Source organism: Petaurus breviceps, unplaced genomic scaffold, assembly GCF_028583685.1.
Source record: "Petaurus breviceps papuanus isolate PSGF00001 unplaced genomic scaffold, PetGlider_PUasm1.0 91133, whole genome shotgun sequence".
NCBI lineage: Eukaryota > Metazoa > Chordata > Mammalia > Diprotodontia > Petauridae > Petaurus > Petaurus breviceps.
In genome coordinates, this window is record NW_027187419.1 from 84,324,577 (window position 1) to 84,341,101 (window position 16,525).

The window sequence follows — 16,525 nt, forward strand, 5'->3', positions numbered from 1 at the left end:
GTAGACTCCAACTAGGAAGACCTAGGTTCAAGTCCATCCCTAACAAATACTGTATGTGTGATCCTAAACAAGTCACTTATCCTATTAATGATACAGAGAACTGTTAAATCTTGATTGAAAAATTGCTGCTGATCCTCATCTGCATGGTGAAGGGAGTTTCTCTTACTGGGAGTTCCCCCACATTGATGAGAACACAGGACTGACTGAACAAATAATAATAATGATAGCAATAACAAAAACCATGACAATGATATCTCAGGATTTCTGTGATCCATTAGTTTCATAAGTATTGATACGTTTTTCACCAGTGAGAAGAGAGTAAGGTATAACAAAAGACTGGAAATGTAGGAGGAGGTCCAGGTTATGAAGGGCACTGAATACCTTAGCAGAGAGTTTTATATTTGATCCTAGAGATAAGACAGAGACAGTGGAGTTGATTGAACAAGGAGGTGATATGATCAGACCCATGCAGATCCACCTCCAACCCTTGGCATGGTTCTGATTCAGCCACGTTAGAATGTAAGCTCCTTGAAGGCAGGGATTATTTCATGTTTTGTCTTTGTAACCCTTTGCACAGTGTCTGATAAATTCAACCCTGAAACAACCCTCTACCCACTATGTGTTTGCTAGTTCTCCATGACCAATATACAGTCTATCTCCAGGCCTTCCATGGAAACCTTTTTGACATGAAAGAACTTGTTAGTTTATGCTTCAATGGCATTAAGAACCCAGGCTCATCTTCAAGCCAAGAGGAGGCCCAGAAGAGGCTCTCGAAGAACAGTAATAAGAGCTCACATACTCAAGTATCAATTTGGGTTTTACAAAACACTTTCCTCCCAACAACCCTCTGCAGTGGGTAGCAAACAACTCAGCCATGAAGTAATATGAAACCTCAGTCCTTTGAGCCGATATCACAGGTGTATATTCATATCCAGGGCAGATAAGTGGCCCAGGGGATAGAATGTTAGACCTAAATTCAGGAAGACCTGAGTTCAAATCCAGCCTCAGACACTTACTAGCAGTGTGACCTTGGGCAAGTCACTTAATCCTGTTTCCTCATCTGTAAAATGAGCTGGAGAAGGAAATGGCAAACAATTCCAGTAACTTTGCCAAGAAAACCCCAAGTAGGGTCACAAAGAGATGGATATGACTGAAAAATGACTAATTATAACACATTCATATCCAGGTTAGAGACTCTAACACAATTCAAAAGTCAAATACAAATCATTTTAGGATTATTCATGGTGGGGTATAATTCACGGCTCTTTACCCTCCTTATTTAAGTAAATGATAGAGAACTGACTGCATACTTTGCCACCATCCTGTCTGCAAGCAAGTCATTCTAGTGTCTCATTATGAATGGTTCTTTGTTAAAGTAAAAAGTCTATGTCAAAAGGAAAGGGCAGTAAAAGCCACAACTGTAAGAGTCCCTTTGAAACAATAATAAAAAAGAATGAGGAAGAGTCTGAAATAGGAAAAAGTTTTCCCATAAGATCTGTAAACTCATTTTCAAAAAGGGGAGTGGAGAGAAAAAATTTAACTCCCAAGCCAGGGCTCACAGGAAGTTCAACATAGAACTTTCCCCAGAGATCCTATCTGCCTGGGGGATAGATGATTGAGCCTGATCCAAAGGGAGGTGAATATGGGAGTGGGATAAGATAGTTAGAGAATGAAGGCTAGGAAATGCTGATCATGATCTATGATCTGCAAAAAGAAGTAAAACCACCATATGAGGGAATAGACAGATGTGTTCCACAAAATGATTATCCAGCTGGTTATAACTGCCAGTCTAGCGAAAGGGCAAAACACAGCTCTTGCTAATTTCTTCATCATTCACTAAACAACCACAATTTGGCTAGTGATTGTTCAAAGCTGACCAGCTTTGTTATATTTGTGATTCAAAGGGGGGAAAATAATGATAAAGAGAAAGGACAACAAAAATGAAACTCAGGACAACAAAATAGAAACAAAATAAAGATAGTAACCGTAAGAGAAGCATAAAAAGAGATCACTGCAAACAAGCAGTCTCTTTGGTCAACAGACCACTGGGTAATCAGACTGTATTTCCGTCCTTCTGTCTTCAGGTAGGTGGTTCAAAAGGGATGTGGGCAAAGCTCTACTCCACCCAGGATGCTTGAAGTCTCTTCTTTATGACATGTTAAACCCCATTTTAATGGCCTTAAAGTTGGTGTTTCAAGGACTTGTTTGTCAGTGAGATTTAGTGGAACAAGCCCTGGACATGTTGGCAGGAGACCTGGGTTCAAATCCTACCTCCTGGGCAAGTTACTCCATTTCTTTGGGCCTCACTTTACCTATTTGTAAAACGGAGATGCTCTACCCTTTGACCTAGCAATACCACTACTGGGTCTGCATCCCAAAAGAGATAAAAACTAAAAAGGAAAAAGACTGTATGCACAAAAATATTTATAGCAGCTTTTTTTCCAGGGGGTAAAGAATTAGAAATTGAGGGAATGCCTATCAACTGGGGACTGGCTGAACAAGTTGTGGTATGTGATTATGATGTAATACTATTGTACTATATGATGAGCAGTACGCTCTCAGAAAAACCTGGAAAGATTTGCACAGGCTGATGCAAAGTGAAATGTACTGGGTACAAAGTAACAGTAATATTGTAACATGATCAGCTGTGAATGACTTTGCTATTCTCAGCAATGGAACTACCCAAGACAACCCTGAAGGACTTGTGATGAAAAATGCTATCCGTCCCCAGAGAAAGAACTGATGGTGTCTGAATACAGATTGAAGCATACTTTTTTTTCCTTTATTTTTCTTGAGTTTTTTCTTTATGTTTTCTTTCACAACATGACTATTATGGATATGTTTTGCATGACTACATATGTATAACCTATGTAGAATTGCTTACCTTCTCAATGGGTAGATATGGGCGGGGAGAAGAGAGAGAGAGAGAGAGAGAAAGAGAGAGAGAGAGAGAGAGAGAGAGAGAGAGAGAGAGAGAGAGAGAGAGAGAGAGAGAGAGAGAGAGAGAGAGAGAGAGAGAATTTGGAACTCAAAGTTTTAAAAACAAACACCTGGGGAAAATAAAATACTAAATTTAAAAAATGGAGATGCTACTTCTTATTAAACCCATCTCAGAGGGTGGAGGCAATTCAAAAGACCTGGGTTCAAATCCCATATCTGAAGCTTATAACTTGTGAGACCCTGGGCGAGAAGACATTTTTCTTCCCTATAAAATAAGAGGATTTTACTAGCTGGCCTCTGAGATCTCTTCTAACACTATCTAGATCAAGGTCCATTTCTATACAATGATCACCTTTTGACAAACTGATGAAACCTATGTATACCCCTTCTCAGAATATTTTTATATAATTGAAAGAAATTTCAGTTAGTGCTTAAGGTGAAAGTAGATGTTATCTTTTTTTTTCCCCCCACCCAAGTTCACGAATTCCCTGGAATCTCAGATTAAGGATTCTTGCTCAAGAGCAAGCTGATCACAGCAGGGATATGCATTCCTAGTCTGAATTATCTTCAAAGGCCTCTGTTCATATTTTAGGCAGGAGTGGGGAACCTGCAGCCTCAAGATCACATGTGCCTTCTAGGTCCTCAAGTGCGGCCCTTTGACTGATGCCAACCAAACAAATGTTCTGTGAAGTTTGGATACAACGGGTTGCACTTGAGGACCTAGAAGGCAACATGTGGCCTTGAGGCCACCGGTTCCCCACATCTGTTAGAGTGTACTCTCATATCCAATAGAGACAAGGCTTCTAGTCTTTTCACTGAGTTCATTCTCACCCAACACTGCTCACTATGAATTCTCCCCCTGTGACTAGGTTACAAAGTGGTACATAGATATGCCCTGACCGAAACTCCAAGGCCATCCTGCCTCAGGGTCTACTAGAGTAGAGAACTGAGTCACCCCAGGTTTTCCATCTAGTCCTTCTTGGTTATGGTTGCATAGATTTAGCTCAGGTAAAGACAACTGACTTCTTGATTCTTCCGCCTGGACTCACAGGAAAACTCTGTGGACTTCCAAGTACCATGTCTTTTTGAAGAGAGGAGGGCAGGGCAATCAGGGTTAAGTGACTTGCCCAAGGTCACACAGTCAGTTAAGTGTTAAGTGTCTGAGCTCAGATTTGAACTCAGGTCCTCCTGACTCCAGGGTCGGTGCTCTATTCACTGTGCCACCTAGCTGCCCCTCAAGTACCATGTCTTGATGTCTCAGTTACCATGTCTCTCAGAAGGAAGGGAGGAAACAGATAACCTTTGACTTTCTACTCCCCTTCTCCTTTCTCATTTTTGCCAGCATGAAGTAGTTTATATTTAGGGACTGAATGGGCTTGAGAAAATTTATAGCAGCTGAACCCACCCTTATTCATCAGGAACTATTGGGAGCCTGAAATTAATCTTGGTCTCAAGTCTCTTAGACACTGGTCATTTCAGAGACTGAGACTAGGGATTCTTATTTGTGGGTATTCAATTTCTTGGGAACAGAATCTCTCACAGTGATTAGCAGGTTGAAATTATACTTTCTGGAGCCTTTTATTTATATACCATCTGAGTTCTATACCTACTGAACCCTGATGAGCTAGAGAGCCTGGAGGTCAGTGTAGTAAGGGCCTAGTGATGGGACCAGAACAGTGACTTCACCAGTGTTCTCTTGCTGTTTTCTAGATGACTTAAGCTGCTCTTATAAACACAGCAGTCCAGTTGTTGGCTCCTTTGAAGCAAGAGAATGTTGCTTTTATTGGCATAAATCCCTAGTTGGGGCCTATTGCTTATTTATTTGTGATATCATTTTCCAATCCTACAGAATTCATTACAACACTTTCTTTTGTATGCATGAAACATTAAGCTCTTTATCCCTATAAATCAAAGTTATTTTAAAAAGGCACCGTACTGAAGCAGTGACTGATAGGAGGGAAGAGAGAAGTTGAAATAGTAGCCGAAAGGCCATTGAGAGTACGGATAGTGTGAGCTGAATGGATCCCTGGGTGGAGTGTGTAAGCCTATGACCCAGCCAACTCTGGATCTTGACTTGGGTTCAAATTGTAGGGATATTCAAAGGCAATTTACTTCTCTGGTCCCCAGTTTTGCTTCCATTCAGTTAGAACACCTAGAACTTCTGGAGTTAACTTAGATGCAGCAATTCAGAGGCTTACTGTGCTAACCCAGACAAGATACAGCCTTGAAAAAGTAAGATGTTTAATTGGGACAGAAATGAAGAATAGAGCAATGGAAAATCCCACCCACGTTCCTAAGTGAGTCCATTTTCAGACCCAGCCCCCTCTGTGTAGCCTTGAAGTCAAAGTGATTGAACCTGAGTCACAGGTTGAATAGAGAAGACAAGGATAGTGTGTTAGCAGCCTCAGACTAATCCTGAATGGGACCCAGACCTGAAGAGATGGGGAAGGGTCAGGTTCATACCTAGCCTTTCCTCTGGTCGCTACTCCCTCCTTAATAGTTCTTAGCTTGCCTTACCATAGGCAATATCCATTACTCTTAGTCACAGTCACTGTTTGGCATCTTTTTCATCACCAAGATGTTTCATTTTCTTGTTCTGCCCAAGGCAGAACTATGCATATAGAGGCTGACATAAAGCCTGCTTTTGCTGAAGCTATTTTTCAGAAGCCTGTGATAATGAAGCCGGCCCCACATTCCATCCTTTCTTTGTATTCCCAGAGGCCTGTCCAATAGTCTTTTGCACCATAAGGACATGGCTTCCTTGGAAATAGTCGTTCTTCTTCCCTAGTTAGCTTTTATACTGAGGCCATGGCTTTGGAAATGTATCCCTTTCCCACCTTAGCCAGGCCTATTTCAGGAGGAAATTGGGGGTGGGGTGGGGCTGGAATTCCAGCTGGGACAATAGTATCACTCTCCTACACTAACTTCTGGTTCCAGACTTTCCAATTGTTGCTGTTCAATTGTTTGGATTGTATATTTCACCTAGCTGCCCAAGGGTAAATCTTTCTGATTGGCTTCTTTAATTTATTCCCTTCCTCTTTCTATGCCAGGTAATGATACTGTGTTTCCCCGATAATAAGACACTGTCTTATTATTTTTTTGGACAGAAAAACACCAGAGGGCTTATTTTCAGGGGAGGGCTTCTTTTAATGAACATTGACAGCAATTTTAATAAACAGGTAAATGTGAACAAAAAAATGTACCTTTATTCAATAATGAATTCAATAAAGAACAGGATGACGCGCTTACTGCTGCAGCTCTGATTGGATGCAGCTCGGAGCACGGAGTGCGTTTCACCGGGGGGGGGGGGGGAGGGACGGTGCATACAGAGGGTGCCGTAATGTAGCATGTAGCGCAGGGGATCAAGCAATCTCAATAGGGCTTATTTTCGGGGGAGGGCTTATTTTAGAGGAATCTTACACAGTAAGGGGAGGGCTTATTTTCGGGATAGGTCTTATTATCGGGGAAACACGGTATGACACAGGCTTTAGGGGTTGGGATTTGATTCCTTGCTTTTTGTCACTACAAGGAAATGGAGGATCATTCTTCTCCCTCCTTATGTATACATATGAATACAAATACATGTATTCCTTCCTGAAGTATGTAAAATGATCTCTATCCATTGAGGGAAGGTAGGTGGAGCAATGGACAGAGCACAGAGATAGGAGTCAGTAGGACCTGAGTTCAAATCCAATCTCAGACACTCACTAAGCTGTGTCACCCTGGGCAGGTCACTTAACCCTGTTTGCCTCAGTTTCCTCATCTGTCAAATGAGCTGCAGAAGGAAATGATGAACCACTCCAGTATCTTTGTCAAGAAAACTACAAATGGGGTCACAGAGAGGAAGACATGACTTATTGACTAAAGAGCAACCACAAATCCATTGAACTTCACTCCACACTGTCAGAGAAGATAGATCTCTGTTAGGATAAAGCATAGGTGAAGGACCTTAGAGATCATTTAATGCAACCCCTCTACTTTATAGTTGCAGAGACTAAGACTTTGAATGGGGAAGTAATTCAACCAGGATTTAAACCCATGTTCTTTCCTTCCTTTCACTCTACCAACTTCTGTTTCATTATAATAAATTCAAGGCTGGATGGCTGATGAGGAAGATAATACAGTGACTATCCTATAAAATAATGTGGCCTGATAGGTATTGCTAGTCAACTGGCTGAACCCCTCCCTCATCCAAGTCAAGATAACTTTCGGGATTGAGATCACTGTCTACTGGAAAAGGTTGAATTAATCTCGACACTATTTGGGGGAAAATCAATCCAGACATAGAAGTGGTTGACATGGGAACAAAATGTGTATTCTTTTCTATTGGGCTGTAAATCCCCACCAGTCTTCATATTGATCTCAACCTTTTTTTAATGCTGTCACTCATACTGAAAAGGTACTGTTGTTTTAACAGGCAAGGATTTGCCTAACACCCAATTTTGCACACTACTATAATCCCCTTAAGCAGAATGAGAATCAGAGTATTCAGCAACTGTCAGAACTGACTCTGGGTTGTTAATAACGTGAGACACATTGTCCCAAGAGGAATGATTCAATAGAAAACACCATCTTTTTTCCTCTCTGCCTGTGAATAGGCTAAGAGGCAGCCAGCAGCATGGTGTAATGGCTAGGGAACTAGAATCAGAAAGACCTGTGTTCAAGTCCCACTTCTGACAAATACTGACCATGTGACCCTAGACAAGTCACTTGGGATCTCAATGAAGTCTCTTAGTCTCAAAATGGCAGAAGAGCTACCAATCTGTACTGGTAGAGGGAGCCTCCTCGAGGGGAGGTCCCTATACCAAGGGCATCCTAAATCTGGCAGTCTGGCTGGCAGATTCTCCAGAAGCTATACCTTGTGATGCTTAGGACTCTAAACTGCTAACCAGTTAGATGGCTCACTACTAGCCCACTTATTCTAGTGCAAGGGCTCCTAACCATTTTTGTGTTATGAACCCCTTTGGCAGCCTGGTAGAGCCTATGGACCTTTCCACAGAATAATACTGGTTTTGTTATTTGTTTTTTCAAATTCATAATTGAAGAAAATGCTAAATTTTAGTTGGAGCTTAGTAGAAATGAAGAGGTAATTTTTCCCCATCCGAGTTCACAGACTTCCTGAAGTATATACCAGGTTAAGAACATATATTTCTTCTTAGGTCTTTAGAGAGATCATTGTAGCTCATTATGAGCTGTTCATGAAGGGAGGGAACCCATTCGATATAAGCAGAAAAGAGCTCTCCCAAAGCTAGCATTCCACAAGGCTAATGTTGCAGAAAACACCTTGGTTTCTTCCTGTTGCCTGAGAATTTCAAGTAATTGCTCCTTGTTTCTGGGGGAAACAGGCATGTAAGAAATCTGCAACTGAGTCCTATCATTGGACACTGCAGTCTACTGCAGTCTGAACAGGGTTCGTTGTTTTTATTTTTTTTTAATCGCCTGCCCTCTAGTGACCATAAATGGGCATCGCGGGTTTCTGGAAATAGAGATGAGCAAACCAAATCAAGCTCCACTGAAGTTGGAAAAGAAGAGAAAGCGACTGTCATCATTGCTTATGTTAAACTCTAAAAAGTCACCTGGTTTGGAGTTTTGTTTTAAAATGCCACTTGTGATCCACAGATATTAAAACAGATGACTCTCTCTCTTTTTTTTTTGCTTTTGTGGAGGAGGGAAGGCATGGCTATTGGGGTTAAGTGACTTGCCCAAGGTCACATGGCTAGAAAGTGTTGTGTCTGAGGCTGGATTTGAACTCAGGGCCTCCTGACTCCAGAGTCAGTGCTCTATTCACTGCACCACCTAGCCATCCCAAAACAGATAACTCTTAACAAGAAACTTAACTCAGCAAACATTCTAAAGTGCTTTCTCAGTAGAAGCGCTATTCTAGCTGTTCATGAGACAAAGACAAAGATGGCCTGATAGCTGTTCTAAAGGAGCTTCTGTATTTCTGGGGACAAGGGTGGGGTGGGAGTGGAGATATGACATGTACACAAATAAGCATAATAGGTAGTGGGGAGAACTAGGAGTCCAGGGAAGATTCAGAAAAATGATCTCAGAATATTGAGGAAAGAACAGAAAATTTTCAGCTGAGGAGAGGAGGAGGTAACAAACCTTTCAGTGAACTCTGGACAAATTTGGCATGAAATGGGTATTGAAGCAGCAAATTCAGCAAGGTTTGAATTGCTTCCAAAAGCCTGATTAAACTCAGTTCATCCGAGTTTCTAGGCCTGAATTTTGCAAAGACATGAAGCAGATTTCAGATGGAAAATGCCATCCCAGAAATATGAAAATGTACCTACCTCTGTGAGTAATCAGTAATGCTCTTTAAATCACAAAGTACATGACTAAAGATTAGCTTGATTAGTTATTTCACTTTCCTGAAGAGAATTGAGGCAGAAGAGATGAAAAGACAAAGACAGAGAGAAACAAAAGGCATTCAGTATATTTAAGGATTTCACTCAGTCTGAAGACACAAAAACATGTTGGACTTTGCCACACAGTACAGTAGATTTTGTTTCCTTTTGTTTGCTTTTAATACAAATGGCTCCAGAGAATGATACAGCTGTGTTACCTTAGACAAGTCACTTAACTTCTAGGGGGTCCAAGTTTGTTCATTCATAATTGAGAAAGTTGGATTAGACAATCTCTAAGGTCCCTTCCAACTATAATAACTCAGATTTATGTAAGGGTAAGGAGTTGATTAAGTCAATCAAATCACTCCACCCATTTAATTTTGTTTTTTGTTGTAGGAGGGCAGTTGGGTGGCACAGTGGATAGAGTACCAGGCCTGGAGTCAGGAAGACCTAAGTTCAAATCCAGCCTCAGACACTTATTAGCTGTGTGACCCTGGGTAAGTCACTTAACCCTGTTTGCCTCCATTTCTTCATCTGTAAAATGAGCTGGAAAAGGAAATGGCAAACCACTCTAGTATCTTTGCCAAGGAAATCCAAAATGGGGCTAAATGGGGTCACAAAGAGTCAGATACAACAACAACAAAAATAGCTACTGTTTAAATAGCACTTGCTTTAGGCACTGTGATAAGTCCTTTACAATTATTTCTTCTGATCTTCACAACAGTTCTGGGAGATAGGTGCTATTATGATGCCCATTTTACAGATGAAGAAACTGAAAACTGAAGTTAAATGACATGCCCAGGACCACACAGCTGTTAAGTGTTTGGGGTCAAATTTGAACATGTCTTCCTAATTATAAGCCCAGTCCATGGTGCCACCTAGCTACCTCCAAAGCTAGTGTCACAGTGCTAAGTCATGCTGTTTAAGCAGGTGAGGACCCGCTTCCCTCCTGAATCAATCAATCTTAGACTTTAGACTAAGTGTAAAAAAAAGTCCTTGGTCAATGAGTGACATTTCACAGGAATTCTTAATGCCTTTCCTTTCAGCTGAAACCTCCTATCTGGTCCTCTCTTCCTTTTAGAATGTGAGTCCTTGGAGAGCAGAGACTGGCTTACCTTTCTATTTATAGCCCCAGGGCTTAGCACTGGGCTTCCCACAGAGTAAGTAATTAATGAATGCTTTCTTATTCATTCATTCAATCATTCATTCCTTCATTAATAAGAATTACCCATGTAAAGGTGAAACTTCTGCTGAGGTAAGAAGCTGGGGATAAGAATATAAAATGAAGTACAAAAAATGATAACTCAATGGGTGGCAGAAGACATACAGGAATAACTACAATGCAAAGAAGAATGTGATAAACACAAAAGAGAGGACTAAACAAAATAGTATAAGGAATCTGAGGAGGAAGAGATAGTTTCCAGATGAGAGAGAGGAAAGGGATAGGGAAGAGAGACACACACACAGATAGAGACTCAGAGAAAGAGAGAGACAGAGACAGACAGACAGACACAGAGAGAGAGAGAGAGACAGAGACAGAGAGAGACAGACAGACAGAGAGAAAGAGAAGAAATATTCTAACGTTGGGGTTGGGAAAAGAATGACATGTGATAGGACAAGGGGGCAAAGAATTCAATGATAGAGTATAGACAATGCAAAGTTTACTAGTTAACTATAGAATTGAGGTTTCAAAAGAAGGAATGTGAGGCTGCTGCTGAATAATGGACTGTCCCAGCAGGAAGGATATGGAGACTAGAAGTAGCAACAAAGATTGTGAATAAGTTTAGGAAGAGTGAGGAGAAAGGAATGATGGAAGGATTGGAGGCTGTGGTCAGAGAAGAATTTCAGAGTTATGAATAATTGTAAAAAAAGTCAAATTGTTTTGGGTGATGTTGAAATCAACAATGGGACGACCCTCCTCCTGTGTGGCTGGGGGAGAAAGAAGTATCAGATCATGAGAATTGAAGGGGATCATCTAGGAGGCCAGGGAGTTTGAAAAAGAAATAAACATAATAAGGTCTCCAATTATGAAGGCAAGGGATGTGGTAGAATAGAAGACCATGAACCTGATACCCAACTCTGAGAAAGGATGGAGAATGACCTGGGGCAGGGGGAGGGGAGTGTAAGAAGAGGAAAAAAATGTGAGAGGAAGAAGTCAAGCTCTAAAAGAAGTTTGTTCGGAAGGAATGGTATTGCTTTTTTCTGAGACTGCCCCGATAAAATATGCCCAGAGTGAATCAGCGGTTTTAGCCCCTTTACTAGTCAGGTCCCTAGCCACAGCCACAGCTACACCTGGCTGGCACAGGAAAAAAAAAAAAAGCCTCAGGTTAAAAATCCTTTCTTCCCCCACCCACACCATTCCCCCTCAAAGGGAAATCTCCGTAGACTTGCTTGATACTTTGGTTGGAGTGAGAAAATTCTTTTCATCTCCCCTCCAGTGCCTGACAGGTAGTTCCAGGAGCAGGCAAATTACCCTGAAGTCTAAGCAAGCCTCAAGAAGGCCTTTAGCAACACTGAAGGGAGTGAAGCAAAGCTGGAATGTCTTGAATTCCTGATGATCTGCCCAACTCACTAAATGACTTAAAACTAAATTAGTATCTCTGCTTTAATGCTACCTTGTCTCAACTTTAACACCACCATCTCTCAAAGAGATGTGTTAACTTGGAGGATCAATTTATATCTATAAACAACAAATCAGCTCTTTCAGTCTTTCCCTCTCCTTGATGTGGTATCACCACCCTGACTCGTTGGCTGTTTAGGGCATTAGTATTGAGGGTCTTGCCCTCTAGCTAAATTCTTTGGACCTTCTAGGGGGAGCTATTTTCTTAGGTAATTTTCACCTACTTTTCCCAGCTGAGCTGTGCTCACTCAATTAAATAATGTGCTACAGATTACCCCTCATCAGCACCTCTGCATTCAACTCAAGCTGAAAATATATTGACTGAAAAAACTGATGATTTTCTTTCTTCTGTGATGCTTGGGCCAAACCTTCAGCGGCACTTCAGTGGATATGTGATCTCATCAGTTTGAGCACTCTTGCCTTGGCAGTAGATCTAACCCAACCACACCCTTTCATTTTGCTTAGTCCTTGTCCATAAATTTCCACACACTCCCAGAAAGGACCCACACAATGCAGTAATCATCCACCGGTTCTTTTCATTTGGGAGGCTACTAGAACAACATTCCAGCTACCCACCAATAGGGACATAGCTAGAGTGTTGTTCCTAATAACCCCTCACTCTTCAGTATATGATTGGTCCACTTCCTGTCTTAGTTCTACTTATCTCTGGCGGGTCTTTTGCGACATTGTTACATGCAAGTCATTGTTAGTAATAGGATGCTTATGCCTTTCCACTGGCTTTTGGACAAACTGCATTTGTGAGTTTTCTGGGATAACATTTCATGACTCACAGCCATATAGTATCACCAGAAGAATTTTGGCATTAAAAAATGGAGCAGTATATTGAAAGTGCTTTGCAGTGTCCCAAATGTGACCCAACCTCCTCTCCCTGTCCCAATTCCGGGTCTATATATAATAGCCAGTCAAGATACCTGAACAGATGGGTTCATTCAATAGGTTGCTTATCTGACTCCATGGCCTAATCTAGGCCAGGACTTCTTAAACTTTTTCTTCTCCCAACCTCTTTTTGAGTTTTGGTAGTGTTTGTTGATGTTGTGTGGCCTGAGAGCATGCACAGTACAAAATGCACATGTTTTGTGTTCAGAACCAAGGCTACGGTGAAGTTGCAGGATGCAACAAGGGCAAGCACTGCCAGAAATACCTCCGCTACATTATACATTTAATTTTGAATTAATTTTTGGTTGTGTGTTCAGAAACCTTTTACTGTTGCCAAATTTTTCGCGACCCCATATTGGGTCATGACTCACAGTTTAAGAAGCGCTGATCTAGGCAATATGTGTTTTTCATCTGCTTTGGCCAATTTCTTTTAAATGACCATAGATCTTCTTAATAAGACCCTGTAGTATTCCAGGGCCTAGTATAATCAAGACAATTATCAGCAAACAGAAGCATCTATAGAAAACTTCTCCACAAGAGATAATGCCTCTTCCTATTCCAAAGGACTTATGATGAAAAACACTATTTGCCTCCAGAGAAAGAACTGATGGAGTCTGAATGCAGATGAAAGCATGCTATTTTTTGCTTTCTTTATTTTTTTAGAGGGGTTGGTTTTGCTTTGTTTTATTTTTGTCTGTGTTTTCTTTCACAACACGGCTAATATGGAAATATGTTTTGGCTGTACATGTGTCAGATTCCTTCCTTCTCAATGAGGGAGGAGGGAAGAAAGGGAGGGGGAGACTTTGGGACTAAAATTTTTTAAAAACAAATGTGAAAAATTGATTTTAGGTGTAATTGGAAAAAATAAAATATTAGGAAATAATTCCTCTTCTATTTGCACTTTTTGCAAAACATCCTTTGTGACATTGGTGAATACCTTTGATGAGGCTGTCATTGTCTTCCTTTGATGCTAATGCTCACTTTACTATTGAACAAAGTTATCTCTATGGCCAGGCCATGGGTTTTCACATGATCTTAACAGATATAAGAGAGCCTTTGTTTGAAAAGAGCCTTTATGTTTTCATCTGGCTCTACTGAGTCAGACTTTTTTAATAATCAAAGAATAACATAGCATATAGTACCAGAAATAATGTTTATAGAAAGTTGAAAATTGTGATTCTTAGTGCCCACTTCTTTCAACTGATGGATGGTGACACCCTGAACTTGCAATCAGGAAGACTTGAGTCCAAATCTAGCCCCAGATACTTACTAGCTGTGTTATCCTGGGCAAATCACTTAACCTCTGTCTCAGTTTCCTCAAATGTAAAATGGGGATAATAATAACACCTAACTTCCAAGGTCATTGTGAAGATCAAATGAGATGAGATTTGAAAAAATGCTTAGCACAGCACCTAGAACATTAGTAAGTACTATACAAATGCTTATTCTCATCCTTTCCCATTTGGATTCTACCATTATCACTGCAAAAACAGAATGGAGCAAATAATGATGAGTCATCTTCTATTTTGCTTTTGTTTCATAGCTCACTGTGGTCAAAAAATTTGTCACCAAGTAGACAGCCTACTGTTGAAGAGCTTCTCTGTGCTTAGGTAGGGTGGAGCCATGGAAAGCAGACATAGTCTTGCTGAGAGCATGCTTGAAGCCTTCCCAATATGGTAAAACCTTCTATCTCTTCCAGTTTCCTACTATAACTTTCAAGAACTTGGGCTCACTATTACGCCATGATAAAATATTGCAGTAGGATTTTGCCCACCATAGGCTCTTGCGAAAAATTTGTTGAATTGAAGATGTGGCCAGTTATAGAAAATTATTTATGAAAAAACAATTATTTCTTTCTAATATTAATGCATCAACTTGATGCTTGCACAGATGATCTCACATAAGTGTTACAGGGATGAAAAACACACGAGGCTTATTAGTTTCTGATATCACCTAAGTTCCTTTTTCTGGTAATGGTACCACTATTTTCCATCCTTCCTTAGAGTTTGGCAACTGGTTCATGGTCTTCCCCTCAATCCTTGACTTTATACTTGGGGATTTCCATATATATGTTTATTTCTCCTGGATCATTTACATCAACTCTCATGATCTATGGCTTCATTCTACCATACACACATAGAAAGATGGTGGTTCCATTGTTGACTTCAACATTACCTTTTTTAAAAATTTCCTTTTGATACCTTGAAAATCAGTCCTTTGGGGTGGCTAGGTGGCGCAGTAAATAGAGCACTGTCCCTGAAGTCAGGAGGACCTGAGTTCAAATCCAGTCTCAGACACTTAATACACACACACACACACACACACACACACACACACACACACACACAAAACTAGCCATGTGACCTTGGGCAAGTCAACCCCAATTACTCTACCTTCCCCCCTCCAAAAAGCAAGAAAAAGAAAGAAAATCAGTCTCTTAGTACCTTTAATATTATGCATAGCACAGATATTTTTTCCTTTGGTATTTGGCTAGGTTCAGCCATTCGTCCTAATGTTATTTTCTTAACTTCAAGTTTTCCATTTTCTCACAAAGTATATTGGATGCTAAGTTGGGCTAAGTTGGTTCCAAATACACTGGTTCCACTATCATTGACAATGAAAGTGTGTCACCAGAGGAATGGCAGTCAATCAATTCCATTTCACATATATTCATTGTCCTTCCAGTTCCATTTGCTAATGCTCCCGAGATGAACTGGCTTAACCATCTTTCATATCAAGCTGTCTGCAAACTTGGTTTCCTCTTCCATTGCTTTTAACGCTTTAGCAAGACGGTATTGCTGATAATCCCTCATTGTCCTACGCTATAACATTTTACAAATGAACTTGTACACTAAACCAGGGTCACCTTTAACTGACATGTCTCCTCTCCTCCAAGTATTTGCAAGTCACTATGGTTTCTTTTGGCCTCCTTATTTGGGTGTCTGTTTTGTTCTTCTATGAAGTTTATTCATTCAATTCCTCCATTCCAATGAGACAATATTTGTAAAGTGCTTAGCACAATGTCTGGCACATGGTAGACACTTAAAAATGCTTCTTTTCCCCCACCTCTCCCTCAATGAGCAATTGCTAAGTGGCAACAACCAGAAGCTAGAGATGAAAGAGGGAGGAACATCCCCTGCCCTCAAGTAGCTTACAATCGACTGAGGGGAAATGATACACTCGCACAAATAAGCAAATATAAAATACATGCAGAATAAATAAAGTAGAATTCTGGGTTGAGGAAGAACACTGACATCGGAATCAGGACAAGCCTCATGTAGGAGGTGGCCCCCTGAGCTGAGCCTTGAGGGAGTTAGGAAGTCCAAGAGGTGGAAGTGAAAAGGGAGAACGTTCCAGGAATGAGGACAGGCTATTCAGAGTCAGAGACGGGGGAGGTAAAATGTCACATGTGGGGAACACAAACAGGCAACAATTTAACAATTTATAGGACATGAGGGTTGAGGTATGCAGAAGAATTAAGGATGACTAAAGATTTGCAAACAGGGTGATTAAAAGAGGGGTGCCATGAAAAGAATGGAGAGTCCTTTCTATGCCTCTCTGAGGGCAGGTTGTGAGCTGTCCTCACATTTAACTGGAACTTGTGTTTTCTGGTTTTATTTATAGTGAGAATGTCAGTGTGAATATGATTTAGTTTCCTAACACCTTGGTCACTGGACAAAGATTGTACATTTAAAACACCAAGTCAAATTTATGTTTA